The sequence below is a fragment of the Thermobia domestica genome, chromosome 6 (assembly GCF_964235325.1).
Source record: "Thermobia domestica chromosome 6, izTheDome1.hap1.1, whole genome shotgun sequence".
Lineage (NCBI taxonomy): Eukaryota > Metazoa > Arthropoda > Insecta > Zygentoma > Lepismatidae > Thermobia > Thermobia domestica.
In genome coordinates this window covers 691098-712881 of record NC_137459.1, presented here as the reverse complement: position 1 = coordinate 712881, position 21784 = coordinate 691098, and positions in this window count along the sequence as shown.

The window sequence follows — 21784 nt, the reverse complement described above, 5'->3', positions numbered from 1 at the left end:
GCAGCGGCAAGTCTCATTACTTTCCTGACACATACTGTGTGTGAGCATCGTGCTTCATTGAGTTAATTGGTTAGATCATCCACCACAATCCCTCCGGCTAATTTGCTTCTAGCGAATGGAGCGGCACGCAGCGGTTAGTCTCATTATTTTCTGCATACATTTTATAAGGGCATTGTTTGTCAATGCGTTAATTGTTTTGATCATCTACCACAATCCCTCCGGGTAGCTTTCTTTTAGCGAATGGAGCGTTTCGCTTTGGCAGTCTCATTACTTTCTGGACACATACTGTGTGTGAGCATAGTTCGTCAGTGCGTTAATGGTTTTGATCATCCACCACAATCCCTCCGGGTAGCTTGCTTCTAGCGAATGGAGCGCCACGCAGCGGCGAGTTTCATTATTTTCTTCACACATACTGTGTGTGAGAATAGTGCTTCAGTGCGTTAATTGTTTTGATCATCCACGACAATCCCTCCGGGTAGCTTGCTTCTAGCGAATGGAGGGACACTCAGCGGCGAGAGTAGTAGTGGTCCCCGTATGCGCGAATGACTCATCCTCACTCTCTTTTACGACCAGGATATTTGAACTTCGTTCCCTTTTACGGCTAAGATGAATGCTTTGGTACCTCGATTCTGATTGGCTGAGAGAGGTCACGTGACGTTAGGCCCCGCCCACGCGGGAAACTCAAATTTTCAGGTCACGTGGTATGACGTCATGAGTCACCCCGACCTCACCCTGGATTTTTGAAATTTGTTCCCTTTTACGGGTAAGATGTGTGTTTCTGATTGGTTGATAGCTGTCACGTGATTTTAGACCCTGCGATATTTGAAATTCGTTCCCTTTTACGGGTAAGATGAATCCTGTACCTTGAATTTGATTGGTTGATAGCGGTCACATGATCTTAGACCCTGGGTTTTTGAAATTCGGGTATCCTCTTTGATGAGTACTTTGGTACTATGATACTGATTGACTGATAGAGGTTACATGATCTTAGACCCGCTACACGGTGAACAGGTCACATGGTATGACGTCATGTTTTACCCTTGCGGGGAAATCCATCACTAATTCATTTCCTTTTACGGGTAAGATAAGTGCTTTGGTACCTTGATTCTGATTGGATGATAGAGATCACGTGATTTTAGGTCCTAGGATTTTTGAAATTAGGGTGCCCTTTCTGATGTATACTTTGGTATCTCGATTCTGATTGGTTGATAGAGGTCACATGATTTTAGACCCATCACACGGTGAACAGATTACATGGGAAAACCCCTCACTCATTTGTTTCATTTTATGGATAAGATGAATGTTTTGGTACCTCAATTTTGATTGGAGGATAGAAGTCACATAATCTTACCCTCACCCCAATGCTAGACATTCAGAGTGGTATGACAGTGATCACCCTCGACCTGGATTTTTTTAATGGTTATCCTTTTTTGGTACCTTAAAGTTCCCGTGGAGGGTTCAACCCATCCTTAAATAACCCTTTTATGGTATGATATTGTACTGAAGTTTACCTTAAATATTATCGTTCTCTCTTTGACAGATAAGATGATTACCAGCTTTTTTTACCTTGATGGAGATCCTGTCCTTGAATTAGTAGCCTATGTCTCTGGAAGTAACAATGGTGAAAGAGAGGTGTCGCTTGTAGATTTCTTATAACACATTGTTGTGAGTTTAAGCGATTTATTGCTCAGTAAGCGCTTCATTAATGGAAACAGTGTTGCCAGATTTTTTCTTACCTAAACTGCTCCGATTCTTTTCGAAACGGTTCCGCAGAGTGCAAGAAATTTTAAACTAAAATTTTTTTCGAACTAAAGAAATTTTGTAACTAAAAATTTTCGAACCAAAAAAAATTGAAACAAAAACTTTTCGAACTAAAAATTTTGAAACAAAAATTTCAAAAAAAATTTCGAACTAAAAAATTTAAACACAAATTTTTCGAACAAAATAATTTTAAACTAAAAAATTTCAAAACTAAAAAAATTTTCAAACAAAAAAATTTTCGAACTAAAAATTTTGAAACAAAAAAAAGTTTCAAACAAAAAATTTTCGAACCCAAAAAAAATTTCGAACTAAAAAAATTGAAAGAAAATTTTGTCGAACTAAAACATTTTTTAAAAACAAAAGTTTCGAACTAAAGATGTAAATCACATCTAAAAATTTTCAAATCAAACTTTTTATCGAACTAAACTTTTAAAATTTTCGAACTAGAAATTTAAACCAAGTTTAAGAAAAAATCCTAAGAAATGTTTTTTCAGGAATCGAACTCAGGTCTTTCAAACCAAAGATGTGTATGCTAACCGCTTAAATGAATTCGGTTTTAATCGATCTTGGTGGGTTTCGAACCATGGTCCTTGAAAAGGATACACATATACTTTAAGAAAATAAATCTGACAGTGTAACGCTTCTCAAATCAAACTTTTTATCGAACTAAACTTTTAAAATTTTCGAACTAGAAATTTAAACCAAGTTTAAGAAAAATCCTAAGAAATGTTTCTCCAGGAATCGAACTCAGGTCTTTCAAACCAAAGATGTGTATCCTAACCGCTTAGCTATGAATGAATTCGGATTTAATCATGCTTGGTGGGTTTCGAACCATGGTCCTTGAAAAGGATACACTTATACTTTAAGAAAATAAATCTGACAGTGTAACGCTTCCGTTCGTGGATTAAAATAAAATGCTGATAGACTTCTTTGTGTGACGACATAGAAGCACATATGATTGAAAAATGCAAACGTCAGCGGATCGCATTACTTTTGTTTTACTACGAACGTGTCAGCATGATTCATGGAAAAAAAGCAAACATTGACATTCTCGTATGGAATATGAGGAAAATGAAATGTCGTCACAGTTACGACAAGTAGTGACATGATCCTGGCAGAAGGGAATTGGCATCGAAATTGCGATACTAGATGTTGTAACTATTGAGAAACGTGAATGACGTCACGATCGATTGTTACACATCGTTTTGGTTCGTGATTCATGACAAAAGCAGCGAGCGTTTTGATTGGTTCGTTGTGATGTCATTTTATAAATTTCCTCGTTTCTGATTGGCTGACGGTGACATCGTTTCGCAGCGACCTAAATAAAAATCTAAATTTCATTTTTCAAATCCTACATCGCTCTCAACTAGCGAGTGAAGAAGATCTCCTTTTAAAAGTGTTTTCATTTAAGCTTCATTGCACCGACTTTTTATTCATTGAATTGAGGTAAGTTCAGTGAGATTTTATTTGTCACCCAAGATTCGAAAATCATTTTTATTTTATATTTGTGGGGGTGGATCACTCATACACTGTTTTACTTTTAGTACGAAATATTTAGACTATGAAGAAATTAGTGGAATGGGAAAGTGGGAGTACGAATCAGGAACCTCCACACATTAAAAGTAAGCACGATAAATGATATGGTTTAGCGTCCCTTCAGCTTAATGTTGAATGTGAACTCCCGTCGGGAATTGAACCATGGCCAGAAAAATGTGTGCGCTTAGTTTTGAAAAGAATGCATTAGAAAATTTTAGAAACTATGTCTGAGAATAATATGGTTCGATTCCCTTTAAAAGCATTAGCGACCCCTTCAGCTTAACGTGATATTCGAGCAACCGCCCCGGGATTGAACCAAGGCCAGAGGCGTGTACGTCAACCATTTAGCTTAGTTTTGAAAAGAATGTATGATAACGCATGAGAATATTAAATTTCAGAAAAGACTTGACAGCGATCCGATGTGGGAAAGCAAACCCACCGAGGATTGAACCAGGACCTTCCACGTTAGAAGCATGTACGCTAACCACTTAGCCACGAGTGCATGAATATGTGGTTAAAAAGATTTACGCTATACAGATTTTGTTTTGACAATTACGTATGTGTTACGTTAACGGTTGGTGAATCTCTTCAACTTGCAAACGCATCATTTAAAGGTCGTTGTGAGTAGAAAAATGCTTACGCGTACTTTATCACATCTCAGTACTGTTGAAACATTCATTCATTCATGCATTCTTTTTTATCACTATAGAATGGTAGGTCAGTTACATGCTACAGCAATAAAACACACATTTCAGTAACATAATTATTTTTAAAAAAACTTTGATTTCTAGTACATGTGCTTTCATAATGAGATTCTGAACGTCACCGCCAGGGGAATCAAACTCAGGACCTTTACATGAATTGCTTAGTTAATTATTTATCATGAATGTTATGATTTCCTGGGCTAAGCGGTTAGCATACGTACCTTTGGCGTGGGAGACCAGGGTTCGATTCCCGGCGGGGAGCTCATGTGGTTCGGATTCCACGTTAATCAGTAGGTCCACGTCTCATATAGCCTCGCTGCTGAAAGGGACGCTAAACTAAAAATCAAAAAATCAACTCAAATTCACACTGCTCAATTCCTTTTTTCCCATTACATATTTGTTTTACCGTACCTGTTTGTTGTTTTCATTTTTTAATCATGGCCGAATCGGATTTTACTGTTCGCAATGAAATCACTCGTCATTATAGACGATTTATGTACGTTTATGTATTATGAGGTGTACGTCAACCATTTAGCTTAGTTTTGAAAAGAATGTATGATAACGCGTGAGAATATTAAATTACAGAAAAGGCTTGACATGCCCCTGACGTGGAAAGCAAACCCACCGAGGCTTGAACCAGGACCTTCCACGTCCGAACCATGTACGCTAACCGCTTAGTCACAATAATAATAAAAAAAATACGCTATACAGATTTTGTTTCGACAATTACGTATGTGTATCGTTAATGCTCGATGAATCTCTTCAACTTGCAAACGCATCATTTAAAGGTCGTTGTGAGTGAAAAAAAAAAAAAAAAAATGCTGACGCGTGCTTTCTAACATCTCAGTACTGATGAAACATTCATTCATTTCATGCATTCTTTTTATCACTATAGAATGGTAGGTCAGTTAAATGCCGATGTAGTGCTCTCGAGTTTGACAGCAATAAAACACTCATTTCAGTAACATAATTATTTTAAAAAAAACTTTGATTTCTAGTACACGTGCTTTCATAATGAGATTCTGAACGTCACCGCCAGGAATCAAACTCAGGACCTTTACATGAATTGTTTAGTTAAGAATTTATCATGAATGTTATGATTTCCTGTTTATCTGGTGATTAAGATTTTTCTTTCTTCTTTTCTTTTGTAGTAAATTCACGCTGCTCAATTCCTTTTTCCCCACATTACATATTTGTTTTACCGTACCTGTTTGTTTGTTTTCTCCTTTTATTAACATGGCCGAATCGGGTTTTATTGTTCGCAATGAAATCACTCGCCATTATAGACGATTTAACATTGAAGGTAGAATGCTCGAAATTCAATTCAACGCACCGCCCGTAGGAACCGATATCATACAGTATGTACATAATAGTTTCCAAGCAATGCTGGACCATTTATTAGCCAATGTCGACGATGAGGCGATGGTTGGTTTATCCGTAATATCACCACGGAATACCAATAAACCGTTTTGGGTGAGTTTTCGCCAAGCACGAAACTTGACACTGGAAACAATGTGGGCCTCGTTCGAAAGAGTGTTACAAAGTAACAATGCATTTCTCCTGCACGAACCATTCACCGTTCATTTTCATCGTGTGGATATTCCACGTGGCTATGGCGGTTTGCGGCAAGGAGTACTTCAAAATGAAGAATTGTTACGTTGCAAAAAAGGGATTGTACGTGTAAAAAATCAAGATTCAAGGTGCTTGGCGTACGCCCTTGTTATTGCTATTGGCCTGAAGGCATACAAGAATGTAGATATGCAACGTTATTGGCAATATCAACGCCAATCGAAATGTGTTGTGGATCAAGAAGTCGATGCGTTATGTGCAAATGCAGGAGTGAATTTGGATCATGGTGCCAGTGTAAATGAAATACGACAATTCCAGGCATACCTTAAAGAATATAAAATTACAGTGTATACTAGTTTCACAGGCCATGATATCATGTACGAGGGACCGAACGATGAAAATCGCACTCCCATAAATTTGATTTGTTTGGCTGGCCATTTTGACATCATCCAATCTTTAACTGCTTGTTTTGCAACCAAGTTCTACTGTGAGGCGTGCCATAAAAAATACAGTGAACGTAACAGACATGTGAAAAATTGTCCTGTAACATGCTCCAAATGTCTACAGAGACCCCTATGCGACAAGAATCAAACGCCGATATTATGCAACGACTGCAATCGGCAATTTTATGGGGAACAATGTTTTAATAATCATCGTAATATTGTATATCATCAAGGGGAACCTATATGCAAAATGGTGAAGCAATGTACTAGATGTTACAGAGTATATTCTTTTGTGCATACTGGACAACGACATCATGATTGCAATGAGATCTTTTGCAATGTTTGTAAGAAGATTGTTCCAGGATCCCATCAATGTTTTATGCTTCCTGATCGACAATGTTTGAAACCTGGTGTTCCTTCACTCATGCACGCAAAGAAAGCCTTGTTGATATTCTATGATATAGAATCTATGCAGGACACGAATATTGGCGATAATACGTATGTACACATTCCAAATTTATTGGTTGCAGAACAAGTATGTTATGCATGTGTTGAAAACAATAATATCCAGCAGTCTTGCAGTACGTGTGGTCAGCGCCAGCATATTTTCCAAGGAGAGGATCCAGTTTATGATTTTCTTCAGTTCTTGCGGGAACGGCGTCCCAATATAAATAGGATTTTCTGTGTCGCGCACAACGCTAAGGGCTACGATGGACATTTTATTTTAAAGGCTATGGTAGAACAATGCCAATGGAGACCTGACGTCATATTAAATGGAACCAAGATACTGAGTTTAACCTTGAATAATCTGACGTTCATTGACTCGTTGAACTTCTTGCCTATGGCATTAAGTAAATTGTCAAAAGCGTTCAATTTACCCGCAACCAAAGGCTACTTCCCACATTTCTTCAACACCAAGGAGAATCAATCGTATATTGGACCACTTCCAGAAACGAAGTATTATGGTGCAGATGAAATGGCCGTCGAAGACAGAAACAAGTTCATGCAGTGGTACAACGATCATCGTAATGACACGTTTGATTTTCAGAAAGAAATTCTCAAGTATTGTATTCAAGATGTCAATGTACTGCGACAAGCATGCGTTTCGTTTATGACGTCATTTGAAACAGAAACCAAAGTGAATCCCTTCTTGGAGACGATCACGATTGCCAGTGCTTCCAATTTAGTATTCCGCCGGAATTTCCTTAAACCCAACACCATTGGAATTCTACCGGCACATGGCTATCGATGGAGAAGTACCCAATCGATCGCTGCAATGCAATGGCTGGCCTACATTGAAAAAAGCGAAGGAAAACAAATCTTACATGCGGCCCGACAAAAAGAAGTGTTTATTGCGGGATTCCATGTTGATGGTTACTACCAAGATCCTGAGACGTTAGAGGAGCACATCTACGAGCATGCCGGCTGTTTTTACCACGGGTGTAAAGTATGTTTTACTACAGGCCGTAATCAGCCCATCTACAGCAATCCAGAAGACACCATGGAATTCCGTTATGAACGAACGCAACGCAAAAATGCAAGACTGCGTGAATTGGGGTACATTGTACATGAAATGTGGGAGTGCGAATTTAATCAGTTCTTAAAACAAAATCCTGCAATGGCGACGTATCTGAAGAATCACCCGTACATGAACCGCAGACCATTAAATCCAAGAGATAGTTTTTTTGGAGGAAGGACCAATTGCGTGAAATTGTACCACCAAGTCGACGAAAAAGTGGGGGAAGTAATAAAATATTACGATATTGTCTCGCTTTATCCTTATGTAAATAAGTGTGCTAAATACCCGGTAGGCCATCCTAGAATTTATCTACAGGGTGATGAAAATATACCACCAATAAATAAAGTCAATGGTCTAATCAAAATGACGATATTACCAAGTCGCCATCTTTATCATGGTCTCCTGCCTTACCGATGTAACAAGAAACTACTCTTTCCACTGTGTGCTGCGTGTGCCGAAGAAATGAACCCAGACCCTACAGCAACGTGTACGCACAACGACCAGGAGCGATGCCTCACTGGAACATGGGTATCATATGAAATCCAGAAAGCAGTAGAATTAGGATATCAACCAGTGGAAATTTTTGAAATTTGGGATTATGACATTGAACAATATGATCCCATCACGAAAACAGGTGGCTTGTTCACGGAATATATCAATACGTTTTTGAAATCAAAAATGGAAGCGTCTGGCTGGCCCAGTTCCTGTGTGACCGAAGAAGACAAATCAAAATTCATACAAACCGTCCTGGAGCGTGAAGGTATTGCATTGGATCGGTCCAAAATTGAAAATAATCCTACACGAAGAAGCTTATCTAAGCTTTGTCTTAATGCTCTTTGGGGAAAACTTTCGCAAAGATCAAACTTTAGCCAGACCACAATTATTGATCGGCCGGAAGAATTTTATGAAAAACTCACTTCCCCCGACATTAAACTCCATCAAATTGTACCCATCAATGATACGATGTTGTATGCGTTCTGGGAGTACAATGAACATGTGCCTGTTCAAAACCGAAACACCAATGTCGTGTTAGGTGCATTTACAACATGTCAGGCACGTCTGGAACTGTACAAGTACCTGGAAATGTTGCAGGAACGTGTTTTATATTTCGACACGGATTCTGTAATATTTACGGAGAAGCCCGGGGAGCCAACCATTGAACCTTCAACGTACTTGGGATGCTTATCGGACGAGATGGAGTCTTATGGACCACGAGCATACATCAAGACATTTGTCAGTGGAGGACCAAAAAATTACAGCCTAGAAATATACAATCCGGATACCAACGTCACCAGTTACATATGCAAAATTAGAGGATTTACATTAAATTACAATGCAGGACAACAATTAAATTTCAACACGCTAAAAGAAATGATTACAAATCAATGCCGTGGACAAGTCACCATCACTATCCCCCATAAGATATGTAGGACCAAAGACCATACCATCGTCACACGAAAGGAAGAAAAAATGTACAGTATCCAGTACACAAAACGTCGATTTAAAGAAATCAATTCCTACGATACGGTTCCGTACGGGTACGTTAAAAAACAGAAGATGGAACTGGAAAAAGAAGATGAAGAAGAAAAACTGTAAACACCCAATAAGGCCGCCATTTCTTTTTTTCCTTTTCCTTTTTCCACTCCTTAACCACAAAGCAGCAACACCAAGAAGAAGAATGAAGTACCCTCAAGAGTTCATAAACCATCAACACAACCATCAGTGGAAGAAAATGCAGTCATCTCGTATCCAAGGAGGAACCTTGACCATAAAGGAGCAACACCTAGAAAAATGCAGTACCCAGAAAAAAGTTCGTAAACCACCATCAGTGGATGAAATGTACCCGAGGAGGGGGAAGATGAGCCTAAGCACATCCATCATTTACGAGTAAGTTTTATTTCTCTCTTATCAATATTGACTCATTTTTATTGTTTCAGAAAAAGAAATTCTTAAAGTAATCCGTCGTTTCTTCTTTTTCTTTACAGGATACGTCTACAACATTCGAAGATGATGACGCGTCCAACATATTCATTAATTAGATCCTGTATTTATTATGTTAATAAACATGTATAGGAAGAGCACATACTTTTCGTTAAAATACAACAAGTTGAAAAAAAATATGTTTTATTATTTCTTGAAACCCTGAACACTTGTTTTCAAATCATGGTAATCTTGAAAATTTAAGGTGGAAAATATATTCAAGATTTGGTTTACATGATTTTGTTCGAAAAAATAATTAAAGAATTTTTTTAGTGTCCAAAATTTGATTTTTAATTTAGTTCGAAAAAATTTTTAATTTGAAAATTTTCAAATGTGGTTTACATCTTTAGTACGAAACTTATTTTTAAAAATTGGTTCGAAATTTTTTTAAAATTTTTAGTTCGAAAAATTTTGATTTGAAAATTTAGTTCGAAAGTTTTTAGTTTAAAATATTTTTTCGAAAAATTTTTAATTTTTTTTAGTTCGAATTTTTTTGGGTTCGAAAATTTTTTGTTCGAAAATTTTTTGATTTGAAAATTTAGTTCGAAAGTTTTTAGTTTAAATTTTTTAGTTCGAATTTTTTTTGAAATTTTTGTTTCAAAATTTTTTAGTTCGAAAATTTTTTGTTTGAAAATTTTTGTTTAAAATTTTTTAGTTCGAAAAATTTTTTAGTTTAAAATTTCTTGCACTCTGCGGAACCGTTTCGAAAAGAATCGGAGCAGTTTAGGTTAAAAAAATCTGGCAACACTGTTTCCATTAATGAAGCGCTTACTGAGCAATAAATCGCTTAAACTCACAACAATGTGTTATAAGAAATCTACAAGCGACACCTCTCTTTCACCATTGTTACTTCCAGAGACATAGGCTACTAATTCAAGGACAGGATCTCCATCAAGGTAAAAAAAGCTGGTAATCATCTTATCTGTCAAAGAGAGAACGATAATATTTAAGGTAAACTTCAGTACAATATCATACCATAAAAGGGTTATTTAAGGATGGGTTGAACCCTCCACGGGAACTTTAAGGTACCAAAAAAGGATAACCATTAAAAAAATCCAGGTCGAGGGTGATCACTGTCATACCACTCTGAATGTCTAGCATTGGGGTGAGGGTAAGATTATGTGACTTCTATCCTCCAATCAAAATTGAGGTACCAAAACATTCATCTTATCCATAAAATGAAACAAATGAGTGAGGGGTTTTCCCATGTAATCTGTTCACCGTGTGATGGGTCTAAAATCATGTGACCTCTATCAACCAATCAGAATCGAGATACCAAAGTATACATCAGAAAGGGCACCCTAATTTCAAAAATCCTAGGACCTAAAATCACGTGATCTCTATCATCCAATCAGAATCAAGGTACCAAAGCACTTATCTTACCCGTAAAAGGAAATGAATTAGTGATGGATTTCCCCGCAAGGGTAAAACATGACGTCATACCATGTGACCTGTTCACCGTGTAGCGGGTCTAAGATCATGTAACCTCTATCAGTCAATCAGTATCATAGTACCAAAGTACTCATCAAAGAGGATACCCGAATTTCAAAATCCCAGGGTCTAAGATCATGTGACCGCTATCAACCAATCAAATTCAAGGTACAGGATTCATCTTACCCGTAAAAGGGAACGAATTTCAAATATCGCAGGGTCTAAAATCACGTGACAGCTATCAACCAATCAGAAACACACATCTTACCCGTAAAAGGGAACAAATTTCAAAAATCCAGGGTGAGGTCGGGGTGACTCATGACGTCATACCACGTGACCTGAAAATTTGAGTTTCCCGCGTGGGCGGGGCCTAACGTCACGTGACCTCTCTCAGCCAATCAGAATCGAGGTACCAAAGCATTCATCTTAGCCGTAAAAGGGAACGAAGTTCAAATATCCTGGTCGTAAAAGAGAGTGAGGATGAGTCATTCGCGCATACGGGGACCACTACTACTGGCGAGTCTCATAACTTTCTGCATACACTTTATGAGGACAAAGTTCGTCAGTTCGTTAATGGTTTTGATCATCCACCACAATCTCTACGGTGAGCTTGTTTCCAGCGAATGGAGCTCCACGGAGCGGCGAGTCTCACTACTTTCTTGACACATACTGTGTGTGAGAATAGTGCTTCAGTGCGTTAATTGTTTTGATCATCCACGACAATCCCTCCGGGTAGCTTGCTTCTAGCGAATGGAGGGACACTCAGCGGCGAGTCTCATTACTTTCTGCATACACTTTACGAGGGAACAGTTCGGCAGTGCGTTAATTGTTTTGATAATACACCAGAATCTCTCCGGGTAGCTTACGTCAAGCGAATGGAGCGCCATGCAGTGGCGACTATTTATACTTTCTGGATACACTTTATGAGGGCATAGTTCGTCAGTGCGTTTATGTTATTGATCATCTACAACAATCACTCATTGTAGCTTGCTTCAAGCAAATGGAGCGCCACGCAGCGGCCAGTCTCATTACTTTCTTGACACATACTGTTCTTGAACATAGTTCTTCAGTGCGTTAATTGGTTGGATCATCCACCACAAAACCTCCGAAGAGCTTGCATCAAGCTAATGGAGCGCCAAGCAGCGGCGAGTCTTATTACTTTAAGCATACACTTTATGAGGGCAAAGTTCGTCAGTGCGTTAATGGTTTTGATCATCCACCACAATCCCTCCGGTGAGCTTGCCTCAAGCGAATGGAGCGCCACGCAGCGGCGAGTCTCGTTACTTTGTTGACACATACTGTGTGTGAGCGTAGTGCTTCAGTTCGTTAATTTTTTTGATCATCCACCACAATCCCTTCGGTTAGCTTGCTTCAAGCGAATGGAGCGCCACGCAGCGGCGAGTCTCATTACTTTATGCATACACTTTATAAGGGCATAGTTTGTCAGTGCATTAATTCTTTTGATCATCCACCACAATCCCTCCGGGTAGCTTGCTTCTAGCGAATGGAGCGCCACGAAGTGGCAGTCTCATTACTTTCTGGACACATACTGTGTGTGAGCATAGTGCTTCAGTGCGTTAATTGGTGGATCATCTACCACAACCCGTCCGGAGAGCTTACTTCAAGCGAATGGAGCGCCACGCAGCGGCGAGTCTCATGAATTTCTTGACATATACTGTGTGTGAGCATAGTGCTTCAGTGCATTGATTGGTTGCATCTTCCAGTACAATCACTCCGGGTAGCTTGGTTCTAGCGAATGGAGCGCCACGCAGCCTCTGGTCTCATTACTTTCTGCATGCACTTTATGAGGTCACAGTTCGTCAGTGCATTAATTCTTTTGATCATCCACCACAATCCCTCCGGGTAGATTGCTTCTAGCGAATGGAGCGCCACGCAGCGGCGAGTTTCATTATTTTCTTCACACATACTGTGTGTGAGAATAGTGCTTCAGTGCGTTAATTGTTTTGATCATCCACGACAATCCCTCCGGGTAGCTTGCTTCTAGCGAATGGAGGGACACTCAGCGGCGAGTCTCATAACTTTCTGCATACACTTTATGAGGACAAAGTTCGTCAGTTCGTTAATGGTTTTGATCATCCACCACAATCTCTACGGTGAGCTTGTTTCCAGCGAATGGAGCTCCACGGAGCGGCGAGTCTCACTACTTTCTTGACACATACTGTGTGTGAGAATAGTGCTTCAGTGCGTTAATTGTTTTGATCATCCACGACAATCCCTCCGGGTAGCTTGCTTCTAGCGAATGGAGGGACACTCAGCGGCGAGTCTCATTACTTTCTGGACACATAGTGTGTGTGAGCATAGTTCTTCAGTGCGTTAATTGGTGGATCATCTACCACAAGCCTTCCGGAGAGCTTACTTTAAGCAAATGGAGCGCCACGCAGCTGCGAGTGTCATTACTTTATGCATACACTTTATAAGGGCATAGTTTGTCAGTGAATTAATTCTTTTGATCATCCACCACAATCCCTCCTGGTCGCTTGTTTCTACCGAATGGAGCGGCACGAAGTGGCAGTCTCATTACTTTCTGGACATATACTGTGTGTGAGCATAGTGCTTCAGTGCGTTAATTGGTGGATCATCTACCACAACCCGTCCGGAGAGCTTACTTCAAGCGAATGGAGCGCCACGCAGCGGCGAGTCTCATGAATTTCTTGACATATACTGTGTGTGAGCATAGTGCTTCAGTGCATTGATTGGTTGCATCTTCCAGTACAATCACTCTGGGTAGCTTGGTTCTAGCGAATGGAGCGCCACGCAGCCTCTAGTCTCATTACTTTCTGCATGCACTTTATGAGGTCACAGTTCGTCAGTGCGTTAATTGTTTTGATCATCAACCAGATCCCTCCGGGTAGCTTGCTTCTGTCGAATGGTGCGTCACGCAGCGGCGAGTCTCATTTTTTTCTGCATACACGTTATGAGGGCATATTTTGTCAGTGCGTTAATTGTTTTGATCATCCACTACAATCCCTCCGGGGAGCTTGCTTCTAGGGAACGGATCGCCTCGCATCGGCGAGTCTCATTAATTTCTGCATAAACTTTATGAGGGAATAGTTCATCAGTGCGTTAATTGTTTTGAAAATCCACCACAATCTCTCCGTGTAGCTTGCTTCTAGCTAATGGAGCGCCACGCAGCGGCGAGTCTCATTACTTTCGTCACTCATATTGTTTGTTAGAATGGTGCTTCAGTGCGTTAACTGATTCGATCGGCCACCAGAATAACCTCCGGGGAGCTTGCTCCAAAGTAATGGAGCACCACGCAGCGGCGAGTCTCATTACTCTATTGACACATACAGTGTGTGAGCATAGTGCTTCAGTGCGTTAATTGGTTGGACCATCCACCACAATTCACCCGGGGAGCTCGCTTCTAGGGAATGGAGCGCCACGTAGCGGCTAGTCTCATTACTTTGGGCATACACTTTATAAGGGCATAGTGGTTCAGTGCGTTAATTGCTGGATCATCTACCACAACCCGTCCGGGGAGCTTACTTCAAGCAAATGGAGCGCCACGCAGCGGCGAGTCTCATGAATTTCTTTACTTATACCGTGTGTGAGCATAGTGCTTCAGTGCGTTAATTGTTTGGATCATCCACCACAATCCCTCCGGGTAGCTTGCTTCTAGGGAATGGAGCGCCTCGCAGCGGCGAGTCTCATTACTTTCTTGAAACATACTGTGTGTGAGCATAGTGTTTAAGTGCGTTAATTGTTTGGATCAACCACCACAATCCCCCGGGGAGCTCGCTTCTAGGGAATCGAGCGCCACGCAGCGGCTAGTCTCATTACTTTCTGCATACACTTTATGAGGGTATAGTGATTCAGTGCGTTAATTGTCTTGATCATCCAACAGAATCCCTTCGGGTAGCTTGCTTCTAGCGAATGGAGCGCCACGCAGCGGCGAGTCTCATTACTTTCTGGACACATACTGTGTGTGAGCATAGTGCTTCAGTGCGTTAATTGGTGGATCATCTACCACAACCCCTCCGGAGAGCTTACTTTAAGCAAATGGAGCGCCACGCAGCGGCGAGTGTCATTACTTTCTTGACACGTACAGTTTGTGAACGTAGTGCTTCAGTGCGTTAATTGGTTGGATCAACAACCACAATCCGTCCGGAGAGCTTGCTTGCAGCGAATGGAGCGCCACGAAGCGGCGAGTCTCATTACTTCCTTGACACATACTGCGTGTGAGCATAGTGCTTCAGTGCGTTAATTGGTTGGATCATCCACCACAAAACCTCCGGGGAGCTTGCGTCAAGCTAATGGAGCGCCAAGCAGCGGCGAGTCTTATTACTTTATGCATACACTTTATGATGGCATAGTTGGTCAGTGCGTTAATGGTTTCCATCATCCATAACAATCCATCCGGGCAGCTTGCTTCTAGCTAATGGAGCGCCACGAAGCGGCGAGTCTCATTACTTTCTTGACACATACTGTGTGTGATCATAGTGCTTTAGTGCGTTAATTGATTTGATCATCCACCAGAATCCCTCCGGGTGGCTTGCTTCTAGCGAATGGAGCGCCACGCAGCGGCGAGTCTCATTACTTTCTGGACACATAGTGTGTGTGAGCATAGTTCTTCAGTGCGTTAATTGGTGGATCATCTACCACAACCCTTCCGGAGAGCTTACTTTAAGCAAATGGAGCGCCACGCAGCGGCGAGTGTCATTAATTTCTTGACGTATACTGTGTGTGAGCATAGCGCTTCAGTGCGATAATTGGTTGCATCATCCACCACAATAACTCCGGGGAGCTTGCATCAAGCGAATAGAGCGCAAGGCAGCTTCGAGTCTCATTACTTTATGCATACACTTTATGAGGGCATAGTTCATAAGTGCGTTGTTTTGATCATCCACCACAATCCCTCCGGGTAGCTTGCTTATAGCGAATGGAGCGCCACGCATCGGCGAGTCTCATTAATTTCTGAATGCACTTTATGACTGAATAGTTCGTCAGTGCGTTAATTGTTTTGATCATCCACCACAATCCCTCCCGGTAGCTTGCTTCTAGCGAATGGAGCGGCACGCAGCGGCTAGTCTCATTATTTTCTGCATACACTTTATGAGGGCATAGTTCGTCAATGCGTTGTTTTGATCATCCACCACAATCATTCTGGGTATGTTGCTTCTAGTCAATGGAGCGCCACGCAGCGGCGAGTCCCATTACTTTCTTGACACATACTGTGTGTGAGCATAGTGCTTCAGTGCGTTAATTGTTTTGATCATCCACCACAATCTTTCTGGGTAGCTTGCTTCTAGCGAATGGAGCGGCACGCAGCGGCTAGTCTCATTATTTTCTGCATACACTTTATGAGGGCATAGTTCGTCAATGCGTTGTTTTGATCATCCACCACAATCATTCTGGGTATGTTGCTTCTAGTCAATGGAGCGCCACGCAATAGCGATTCTCATTACTTTCTAGACACATACTGTGTGTGAGCATAGTGCTTCAATGCGTTAATTGTTTTGATCATCCACCACAATCTTTCTGGGTAGCTTGCTTCTAGCGAATGGAGCGCCACGCAGCGGCGAGTCTCATTACTTTCGTGACACATAGTGCTTCATTGCGTTAATCGGTTGGATCATCAACCACAATCACTCCGGGTATCTTGCTTCTTGCGAATGGAGCGCCACGCAGCGGCGAGTCTTATTACATTCTTGACACATAGTGTGTGTGAGCATACTCATTCAGTGCGTTAATTGTTTTGACCATCCTCCACAATCCCTCTGCGTAGTTTGCTTCTAGCGAACGGAGAGCCACGCAGCGGCGAGTCTCATTGTTTTCTGCATACACTATATGAGGGCACAGTTCGTCAGTTCGTTAATTTGTTATATCATCCACCACAATCCCTCCGGGGAACTTGCTTCTAGCTAATGGAGCGCCACGCAGCGGCGAGGCTAATTATTTTCTGCATACACTTTATGAGGGCATAGTTCGTCAGTGCGTTAATTGTTTTGATCATCCACCACAATCCCTCCGGGGAACTTGCTTCTAGCTAATGGAGCGCCACGCAGCGGTGAGTCTCATTACTTTCTGCATACGCTTTTAAAGAACATAATTCGTCAGTTCGATAATTGTTTTGATCATTAACCACAATCCCTAAGCGTAGCTTGCTTATAGCAAATGGTGCGCCACGGAGCGGCGAGTCTCTTTACATTCTTAAAAAACACTGTGTGTGAGCATAGTGCCTCAGTGCGTTAATTGTTTTGATCATCCACCACAAAACCTTCCGTGTACATTGCTTTAAGCGAATGGAGCGCCACGCAGCAGTAAGTCTAATTACTTTCTTGACACATATTGTGTGTGAGCATGGTGCTTCAGTGCGTTAATTGGTTGGATCATCCACCACAATGCGGTCCGGGGAGCTTGCTTCAGGCGAATGGAGGGCCACGTAGCCGCGAGTCTGATTACTTTCTCTATACATCCTGTGTGTGAGCATAGTGCTTCAGTGCGTTAATTGGATGCATCATCCACCACAATCCCTCAGGGTAGCTTGCTTCTAGCGAATGGAGGGCCACGCAGCGGTGAGTCTCATTACTTTCTGCATACGCTTTTAAAGAACATAATTCGTCAGTTCGATAATTGTTTTGATCATTAACCACAATCCCTAAGCGTAGCTTGCTTATAGCAAATGGTGCGCCACGGAGCGGCGAGTCTCATTACATTTTTAAAAAACACTGTGTGTGAGCATAGTGCCTCATTGCGTTAATTGTTTTGATCATCCACCACAAAACCTTCCGTGTAGATTGCTTTAAGCGAATGGAGCGCCACGCAGCAGTAAGTCTAATTACTTTCTTGACACATACTGTGTGTGAGCATAGTGCTTCAGTGCGTTAATTGATGGATCATCCTCTACAATCCCTCCGGCTAGCTTGATTCAAGCGAATGGGGCGCCACCTAGTGGCGAGTCTCATTACTTTCTGCACACACTTTACGAGGGAATAGTTCGTCAGTGCATTAATTGTTTTGATAATCCACCACAATCCCTCCGTGTAGCTTGCTTCTAGCGAATGGAAAACCACGCAGCGGCGTGTCTCATTACTTTCTTGACACATACTGTGTGTGGGCATAGTGCTTCAGTGCGTTAATTGTTTTGATAATCCACCACAATCCCTCCGGGTAGCTTGCTTCAAGCGACTGGAGCGCCACCTAGCCGCGAGTCTCATTACTTTCTGGATACACTTTACGAGGGAATAGTTCGTCAGTGCATTAATTGTTTTGATAATCCACCACAATCCCTCCGGGTAGCTTGCTTATAGCAAATGGTGCGCCACAAAGCGGCTAGTCTCATTACATTCTTAAAAAAACACTGTGTGTGAGCATAGTGCCTCAGTGCGTTAATTGTTTTGTATCATCCACCACAAACCCTTCCGTGTAGATTGCTTCAAGCGAATGGAGCGCCACGTAGCGGCGAGTCTCATTACTTTCCTCAACATACTGTGTGTGAGCATAGTACTTAAGAGCGTTAAATGGTTGTATCATCCACAACAATCAATCCGGTGAGGTTGCTTCAAGCGAATCGAGCGACACGCAGCGGCCAGTCTCATTACTCTCTTGACACTTACTGTTCTTGAACATAGTTCTTCAGTGCGTTAATTGGTTGGATCATCCACCACAATCCCTCCGGGTAGCTTACGTCAAGCGAATGGAGCGCCACGCAGCGGCGAGTCTCATTAGTTTCTGCATTCACTTTATGAGGGCATAGTTCGTCAGTGCGTTAGGTTTTTGATCATCCCCCACAATCCCTCCGGGTAGCTTGCTTCTAGCGAATGGAGCGCCACGAAGCGGCGAGTATCATTACTTTCTTGAAAAATACTGTGTGTGAGGATAGTGCTTCAAATCGTTAATTTTTTGATAATCCACCACAATCTCTCCGGGGAGCTTGCTTCAAGCGAATCGAGCGCCACGCAGCGGCCAGTATCATTATTTTCTTGACACGTACAGTTTGTGAACGTAGTGCTTCAGTGCGTTAATTGGTTGGATCAACAACCACAATCCCTCCGGGTAGCTTGCTTCAAGGGAATGGAGCGCCACGCAGCGGCCAGTCTCATTACTTTCTTGACACGTACAGTTTGTGAACATAGTTCTTCAGTGCGTTAATTGGTTGGATCATCCACCACAATCCCTCCGGAGAGATTGCTTCAAGCGAATAGAGCGCCACGCAGCGGAGAGTCTCATTAGTTTCTGCATACACTTTATGAGGGCATAGTTCGTCAGCGCGTTAGTTGTTTTGATCATCCCCCACAATCCCTCCGGGTAGCTTGCTTCTAGCGAATGGAGCGCCACGAAGCGTGCTTCAAATCGTTAATTTTTTGATAATCCACCACAATCTCTCCGGGGAGCTTGCTTCAAGCGAATCGAGCGCCACGCAGCGGCCAGTATCATTACTTTCTTGACACGTACAGTTTGTGAACGTAGTGCTTCAGTGCGTTAATTGGTTGGATCAACAACCACAATCCGTCCGGAGAGCTTGCTTGCAGCGAATGGAGCGCAACGCAGCGGCGAGTCTCGTTACTTCCTTGACACATACTGCGTGTGAGCATAGTGCTTCAGTGCGTTAATTGGTTGGATCATCCACCACAAAACCTCCGGGGAGCTTGCGTGAAGCTAATGGAGCGCCAAGCAGCGGCGAGTCTTATTACTTTACGCATACACTTTATGATGGCATAGTTGGTCAGTGCGTTAATGGTTTCCATCATCCATAACAATCCATCCGGGTAGCTTGCTTCTAGCTAATGGAGCGCCACGAAGCGGCGAGTCTCATTACCTTCTTGACACATACTGTGTGTGATCATAGTGCTTTAGTGCGTTAATTGATTTCATCATCCACCAGAATCCCTCCGGGGAGCTTGCTTCTAGCGAATGGAGCGCCACGTAGCGGCGAGTCTGATTACTTTCTGTACACATATTGTGTGTGAGCATAGTGCTTTAGTGCGTTAATTGGTTGGATAATCCACCAAAATCCCTAGGGGTAGCTTGCTTCTAGCGAATGCAGCGCCACGCAGCGGCGAGTCTAATTACTTTCTTAAACATACTGTATGTGAGCATAGTGCTTAAGTGCATTAATTGGTTGTATCACACACAACAATCCCTCCGGGCGCTCTGCTACAAGCGGAGCGACCTCCACGCGGCGGCCAGTCTCATTACTTTCTTGACAAATACAGTGTGTGATCATAGTGCTCCAGTGCGTTAATTGGTTGGATCAACCACCACAATCCCTCCGGGGAGCTAGCTTCAAGCGATGAAGCGCCACACAGCGGAGAGTCTGATTAGTTTCTGCATACACTTTATGAGGGCATAGATCGTCCGTGCGTTAGTTGTTTTGATCATCCACCACAATCCCTCCGGGTAGTGTGCTTCTAACGAATGGAACGCCACGGAGCGGCGAGTATCATTACTTTCTTGACTAATACTGTGTGTGAGGATAGTGCTTCAGTGCGTTAATTGTTTTGATCATCCACCACAATCCCTCCGGGAAGCTTGCTTCGAGCGAATCGAGCGCCACGCAGCGGCCACTCTCATTACTTTCTTGACACATACTGTTTCTGAACATAGTGCTTCAGTGAATTAATTGGTTGGATCACCCAATACAATCCCTCCATAGAGCTTGCTTGTAGCGAATGGAGCGCCACGCAGCGGCGAGACTCATTACTTACTTGACACATACTGCGTGTGAGCATAGTGCCTCAGTGCGATAATTGGTTGGATCATCCACTACAATCCCTCCCGGTAGCTTGCTTCTAGCGAATGGAGCGCCACGCAACGGCGAGTCTCATTACTTTCTGCATACAATTTAGGAGGGAACAGTTCGTCAGTGCGTTAATTGTTTTATAATCCACCAGAATCCCTCCGGGTAGCTTACGTCAAGCGAATGGAGCGCCACGCAGCGGCGACTTTTATACTTTATGCGTACACTTTATGAGGGCATAGTTCGTCAGTGCGTTTAGGGTTTTGATCATCCAGAACAATCACTCATTGTAGCTTGCTTCTAGTGAATGGAGCGCCACGCAGCGGCTAGTCTCATTACTTTCTTGACACATACTGCGTGTCAGCATAGTGCCTCAGTGCGTTAATTGGTTGGATCATCCACCACAATCCCTCCGGGAAGCTTGCTTCAAGCGAATGGAGCGAAACGCAGCGGCGAGTCTTATTACTTTATGCATACACTTTATGATGGCATAGTTCGTCAGTGCGTTAATGGTTTCCATCATCCATAACAATCCATCCTGGTAGCTTGCTTCTAGCTAATGGAGCGTCACGAACCGGCGAGTATCATTATTTTCTTGAAAAATACTTTGTGTGAGGATAGTGCTTCAGTGCGTTAATTGTTTTGATAATCCACCACAATCCCCCCGGGGAGCTTGCTTCAAGCGAATCGAGCGCCACGCAGCGGCCAGTATCATTACTTTCTTGACACGTACAGTTTGTGAACGTAGTGCTTCAGTGCGTTAATTGGTTGGATCAACAACCACAATCCCTCCGGAGAGCTTGCTTGCAGCGAATGGAGCGCCACGCAGCAGCGAGTGTCATTACTTCCTTGACGCATACTGCGTGTGAGCATAGTGCTACAGTGCGTTAATTGGTTGGATCACCCACCACAAAACCTGCGGGGAGCTTGCGTCAAGCTAATGGAGCACCAAGCACCGGCGAGTCTTATTACTTTATGCATACACTTTATGAGGGCATAGTTCGTTAGTGCGTTAATGGTTTTGATCATCCACTACAATCAGGCCTTGTAGCTTGCTTCAAGCGAATGGAGCGCCACGTAGCGGCGAGTCTGATTACCTTCTCTACACATATTGTGTGTGAGCATAGTGTTTCAGTCCGTT